The sequence below is a fragment of the Mirounga leonina genome, unplaced genomic scaffold (genome assembly GCF_011800145.1).
Source record: "Mirounga leonina isolate KUSES-001 unplaced genomic scaffold, KU_Mleo_1.0 Mir_96, whole genome shotgun sequence".
Taxonomy (NCBI): domain Eukaryota; kingdom Metazoa; phylum Chordata; class Mammalia; order Carnivora; family Phocidae; genus Mirounga; species Mirounga leonina.
The window spans coordinates 4,913,980-4,920,853 of NW_023270871.1; positions in this window are offsets into that span (position 1 = coordinate 4,913,980).

Sequence of the window (6,874 nt, forward strand, 5' to 3'; positions counted from 1 at the left end):
ATATTACACTATATATGTTAACTAACTGGAATTTAAATAAAAACTTGAGAATAGAAGACTGCACCGCTTTTTTTAAAAGATTTATTTATTTATTTTTAGAGAGAGACAGAGAGAGAGAGAGTGGGGAGAGGGGCAGAAGGAGGGAATCCTCAAGAAGACTCCCTGCTGGGGTGCTTAGGTGGCTCAGTTGGTTAAGCGTCTGCCTTTGGCTCAGGTCATGAACCCAGGGTCCTGGGATTGAGCCCCTCGGGGAGACTGCTTCTCCCTCTTCTCCCCACTTGTGCTCACTCTCGCTATCTCTGTCTCTCTCCCTCTCAAATAAATAAAAATAAAAAAATAAGTAAATAAATAAAATCCTAAAAAAAAAAGAAGACTCCCTGCTGAGTGTGGAGCCTGGTGCTGGTCTTGATCCTAGGATCCTGAGATCATGATCTGAGTTGAAATCAAGAGTCAGTTGCTTAACCAACTGAGCCACCCAGGTGCCCCAAGACAATCACTCTTAAGAGAGGGTACTATGAGAGCAAAGCTAAGAAAGCATAAGAAAGAAATGTTGAATGCAAGAAAAAAAGTTTTAAAAATGTATTTAAATTCAAGCAATTATTTTCAGAAATTTTAATGTTCATCTCTGAAATACTTTATCTTCTCTTAAAAACAATCCCTTTGAAGGTGTCGAAGTTGCATCAATTCTAATGCTAATCCTCATTGTTACTTGCTAACTAGATGTTCTTTAACATTATCAAAATTTTCAATATACATTTGATAAAAATATATGGACAAAACTCATATATAATTTTATAGCTTTAAGTGAACATTAGGCAATAAGGTAAACAAACTCAAATCACATCTTGACCTATTTTTCTAATTTTAATAAATGCTCATTATTTTATCTCATAAATTATTTAATATTTTCTACCTCCTACTAACAAAAAAAGAGAAATTACATGATGTTTGTTGTAATTTCTGTTATGTTTTATTACTGTGTACTAGCATTAATACATAGAAAAAATTTTATCATGATGTTTAACAAAAGTAGTGACATTATTACAGATTTTTATTATCAATTCTTATTTTTTCCCAAAAGCCAACCATTAGAATTTGACTTTGTACTCACGTACTTTTAAGGCTGTATCATATTTTTTATCATGCCCTACCATAAGTAATTTTAGTTACTGATATGGTATCATTAAAAATTAAGCAGAAAAAACTATAATGATATATTATCTCATTTTTATAATGTATAAAGGTTGATTAGATAATTTCTATATCTTTTTAACATTCACTGATTTTACTGAACTATCTTTCACAGTGTATACTATGATTGACTTCTTAGTGGTTTTATGATACTTATTGAAATGCTTTATTAACACTTGTCTGAAATTAAAAATCAAGTGTTTTTCTAAAATAAAATAGGACTAATCTGTATATTTGAAATGACAGTGAAGATTTGATTTACCAACTTAATTAACAAAGCAAATATTTTCCACAATTTGAATATGCTAATGCTGCAGCTTCAAGATTTTAATAAAAATAGATTTTGTGCACATAGTAAGATAAAAACCTCTTATTAGGAATATTGTATTGGTAACTGTGTAATACATAATAACATTTTGATTTTGCAAAGTTTTCTGAGCTTATTGAATTAAATGTGAAAATGTAACCAATGTAATCAATAGTTATTGGATAGTTCTTGGAAAGGGCACTTGGGTATCATTGAAACTGAAAAAAATGTATGTCATTGTGGTCTATCATCAACACTATTTTTAACAATATATTATTTGAGAATTCAATTGGGACATCCTGATGTCATTTTTGACATATAACTTATAAGACGTTCAAAGAAATAAAATTGCTCTAATACAGTTCCTTCAATTACCATCTAATTATGTATGTTAAGGAGTATTCTCAAAGCTTGCAAATATTAAAATGAAAAATAACAATGGAATTGACTTACTCTAGCAAAGTATTATATTTAACCATCGACATATAAACTAACTGAAGTGTTAAAAAAACAAACCCTATTCATCTCATTAAGAGGTGCATTTTCTGGTGTGCCTGGGTGGCTCAGTCGGTTAAGCGTCTGCCTTCGGCTCAGGTCATGATCCCAGGGTCCTGGGATCGAGCCCCACATCGGGCTCCCTGCTCAGCGGGGAGCCTGCTTCTCCCTCTTCCTCTCCCTCTGTCCCTCCCCCCTGCTTGTGCACTCTCTTTCTCTCTCTGTGTCAAATAAATAAAATCTTTTTAAAAAAGAGGTACATTTCCGAACATATACATTTGCATTGGACACATTTAAAAGTATCGCAACTATTTTATTTTAAAATGTCAATATATGCCATATTACAGAAATTACATTCTCTATTAGTATTTAGGCTCCTATGAAGAAATTGGATGTCACTTAAAAACATGCTGGAGGTCCATACCAACTTAAAATTTCTTAAGGGGGTTGTAAGCAAAAATTGTTTGGGGACCACTGCTTTTTCTTACCAACCAGTTTGTTTTCTTCACAGTAGTTAGCATTTTACAGTAGATTACTTTATTGTTCAGAGGTTCTCAGGTGTAAATAACAAAATAAGAGGCTGCTTTCTGACTGCTTTGAGAGGGCATGGAAATTATTAACTATTACAGACAACTTTCAGAATTTCCAGGAGGGCTCAAGTATAGACCCCGAGGCTGTGTTAAACTGGTAACAATTCTCAACCATGCTGTGTGGAGATCTCTGGCAATAGTACCGAGCCACGATCACTCAGTCATTTGACACTTTGAACTGGAGGTCCAGCCCTGTCACCCTGGGATTCACCTGCATCTGCCCCACCTGCCGGGTGACTGGTTCTCCCCACACTATTTCCATGCCTCTTCTATTTGCTCATTTGTTTGGATGCAAATGATGGGTGAGACCTAGACTGTATACCTTAGCTACAGAAATTGGATATGTGAGTTTTCTGTTCTATATTTATTTATTTATTTATTTATATTTATTTGTTTGTTTGTTTGTTTATTTATTTATTTATTAAAGATTTTATTTATTTGACAGAGCGAGCACAAGCAGAGGGAGACAGAGGGAGAAGCAGGCTCCCTGCTGAGCAAGGAGCCTGATGTGGGACTCGATCCCAGGACTCTGAGATCATGACCCAGGCCGAAGGCAGCCGCTTAACGGACTGAGCCACCCAGGTGTCCCTATTTATTTATTTTTAAAGATTTATTTATTTGAGAGAGAGAGCGGGGGCGGGGAGGAGCAGACAGGGTGGAGAGAGAGGGAGAAGCAGACTCCGAGCTGAGAGTGGAACCCACCACGGGGCTTGATCCCATGACTCCAAGATCATGACCTGAGCTGAAATCAAGAGTCCGCCCCTTAACAGACCGGGCCACCCAGGCTCCCCCCCCCACCAGGTTCTATATTTGGAAGCCAGAACTCATAATATGGAAAAACTTAATATTCATAAGAAGGCAGGTAATGATTCTGGACAAGTACAAAGGAAAAATATCTACTATAGAGATGTCACTGTCTTTTCCAAAGGGGAGTGAGCTCCTTGAAAGCTGTGCCTTTGTCTTTTACACTCCATCTACCACACTGAGAGACCATACCTTCAAGGATAGATTGTGTCACTTCCCTTGGTAGATTTAGACAATAGAATTGGGATGAGAGATTTTCTCTGGCAACATCAATGAGCAGCATGTTTGCAAGAGAAAGTCAACTGCTTCATATTTTCATTGATACAGCTCAGGCCTCTGAGCTATGAGACATAGAAGGAAAGAAATAAAAATATATTCTTTACCTTTCTTCATGTGGATGCTGCTGGTTTTTCATGAGAGAAGCATAGGAAGGCCCAAACTGGCAATTCACACTCAGTTTTAGGGACAATGCATTGTTTACCAGTTTTTATTTTTATTTTTTTTTAATTTAAATTTTTAATTATTTTATTTTATTTTTAAGATCTTATTTATTTATCTGACAGAGAGAGAGAGACAGTGAGAGAAGGAACACAAGCAGGGGGAATGGGAGAGGGAGAAGCAGGCTTCCTGCTGAGCAGGGAGCCCGATGCAGGGCTTGATCCCAGGACCCTGGGATCATGACCTGAGCCGAAGGCAGATGCTTAACGACTGAGCCACTCAGGCGCCCCCAGTTTTTAAATTAAGCATTGATTCAAGGCTCTTTAGATTATGCCGGGCTGAGCACTGTATAAACATGTGTGTTTTATGTCTTCCCTGTACTCACTAAATTTTTTCTAATTTCTCATATCCTGGGCATTATCAACCTATTTATCACACCATTTTATTAGCCCAAGGTACATGAAAATTGATCTTGCTTTCTTTTAACTTCCAAAAACATGTATTATTACCAAAAACACACTTGCAACCCCTAATAAATGTTCTTACGTTTATAGCACATTATGAAGCCAGCTTCCTATACTTACTGGTATTAAGGTTACATTGTCCTTTGTTACGAACTGAGTTGTGTTTCCCCCACTCCCAAATTCATATATTAACGTTCTAACCTCCAGTACTTCAGGATGTGGGCTATTTGGAGATAGGTAAGGTCTTTACAGAGGTAATGGCGTTAAAGTGAGGTAATTGGGATGCGTCCTCATCCAATATGACCTGTGTCCTTATGAAAAGGGGAAACTTGAATACAGACATGGGTTCAAAATGCCACATGAATATGAAGGCAGAGATTGGGGAGATGCATGGGGTGAAGACAAGGAATGCTAACTGGTGCCAGCAAACCACTAGAAACTAGGAGAGAGGCATGGAACAGATCTTTCTTATAGCCCTCAAAAGGAACCAACCCTGCTGACACTCCAGAATTGTGAAAAAATACATTTCTGTTTCAGCCACTCAGTTTGTTGTACTTTGTTACAGCAGCCCTAGCAAATGAATAAAGCCTTGTCTGACATCAGCTCTCTTCAGATTTTCTTTTGTACATGTGTCTCTGTCACCTTGAACTTTTTTTTTAATCTCTAGAACACTGAAGTTTATTTTTACATCATACTTCAGTGTCAGGAGAGATGCTTTCAGATACATCATATCTAAGACCATTTGTGGGACGACTGTGCTAGATGTCAGCTTTTCTAGGGAACTAAAGAAAAAGGATAAAGCTCTGGGGGCTCCTGGGTGGCTCAGTTGGTTAAGCAGCTGACTCTTGGTTTCGGCTCAGGTCATGATCTCAGGGTTGTGAGATCTAGCCCCATGACCAGCTCTACGCTCAGCACGGAGTCTGCTTGAGATTCTCTCCCTTTCACTCTCCCTCGGCCCCTCCCCTCATGCCCCTGCCCCTTGCCCCCTCTCTCTTAAATAATAATTAAAAAAAAAAAAAAGGATGAAGCTTTGGAAGTCAAAGAATTCTAGTCTTCTTGGGGGGCCAGCATTTACTGGGATGCAACTTTTTTTTTAGTTATTTGTCTGCCATGCAGCTGGTGGGTGATAAGCCTCTTCCTATGTCTGAGGGGCTCCATTCCAGGCAGCCTGGAAATGCTTTGAGAACAGCTTTTCTTTTACTTTGTCTTATCTTTCTAATCTTTCTTTGGATTTAATTTTCTCACTCCTTTGCAATGAAATAGTAACATGAAAATAGCTGAGATTCTGGTAGGAGCCTGGACGGACCAAGGAAGCAGCTCCCTCTTTATTGGCCTGGATTTTTGCTTGCAGCTCCATATTGCCCATCCTCACTTACCAGGACACCACACTGAATTTATAGATGAAGTTAGGAAGAATTAACATCTTGATGACACTGATATTCCAACCATAAATACACTATATCTCTCCATTTATTTACATCTTTGATTGTTTTCCTTAGGGTTTTGTAATTTTCCACATATAGATCCTGTGCATATTTTGTTAAACTGGTAACAAAGTATTTCTTTTCTTGTGTTTTTTTGTTACTATTGTAAATGGTATGTTTCTAATTTAAGATTCCAATTGTTTATTACTAGTACCTAGGAGAGCAAAAATAACTATTACATATTAATCTTTTACCCCATGATGTCACTATTTCTGCTTATTAGTTCCAGGAAGTTTTTTGTTGATTCTTTGGCATTTCCTGCATAGGCAATTATGTCATCTGTGAACAAAGACAAAGTATATATTCTTCTCAAGTTCACATGGAAAAGAACAAAGTTCTTTTCTTCCTTTCCAATTCGTATACATTTTATTTCCTTTTATTACCTTATTGCACTAGCTAGGACTTCCACAATATTACTTAATAGGAGTAGTAAGAGAGGACATACTTGTCTTCATCCTAATGTTAGCGGGAAAGCATCCTGTTTCTTGCCATTAAGTATGATGTTAGCTCTAATTCTTTTGTAGATGTTCCTCATAAGGTTGAGAAAGTTCTCTGTTCTTAGTTTTCTGAGAGATTTTATCATTTATAGGTGTTGAATTTTGTCAGCTTCTTTTTCTGCATCAGTTGCTACAATCACATGATTTTTTAAGACTATTTAGGTAGTAGATTCCATTAATTTTTTTAGATATTGAGCTGGCCTTGCATACCTGGAATACCTTGGTTTGGTGTACAATTTTTTCATTTACTGTTTGATTGATTTGCTAATGTTTTTGTGAGGATTTTGCATCTAACGTTCTTGAGAGACATTGGTCTGTAGTTTCCTTTATTGTAATGTTTTTATCTGACTTTGGCATAAAAATAATGCTGATCTCTTGGAGCACCTGGGTGGCTCAGTTGGTTAAGTGCCTGACTCTTGGTTTCGGCTCGGGTCATGATCTCAGGGTCGTGAGATTGAGCCCCACATCGGGCTTCCTGCTGAGCATGGGGTTGGCTTAAAATTCTCTCTCTCCTTCTTCCTCTGCCCCTCTCCCCACTCTCTCTCTCTCTCAGAAATAAATAAATAAATAAATAAATAAATAAATAAATAAATAAATAAATAAA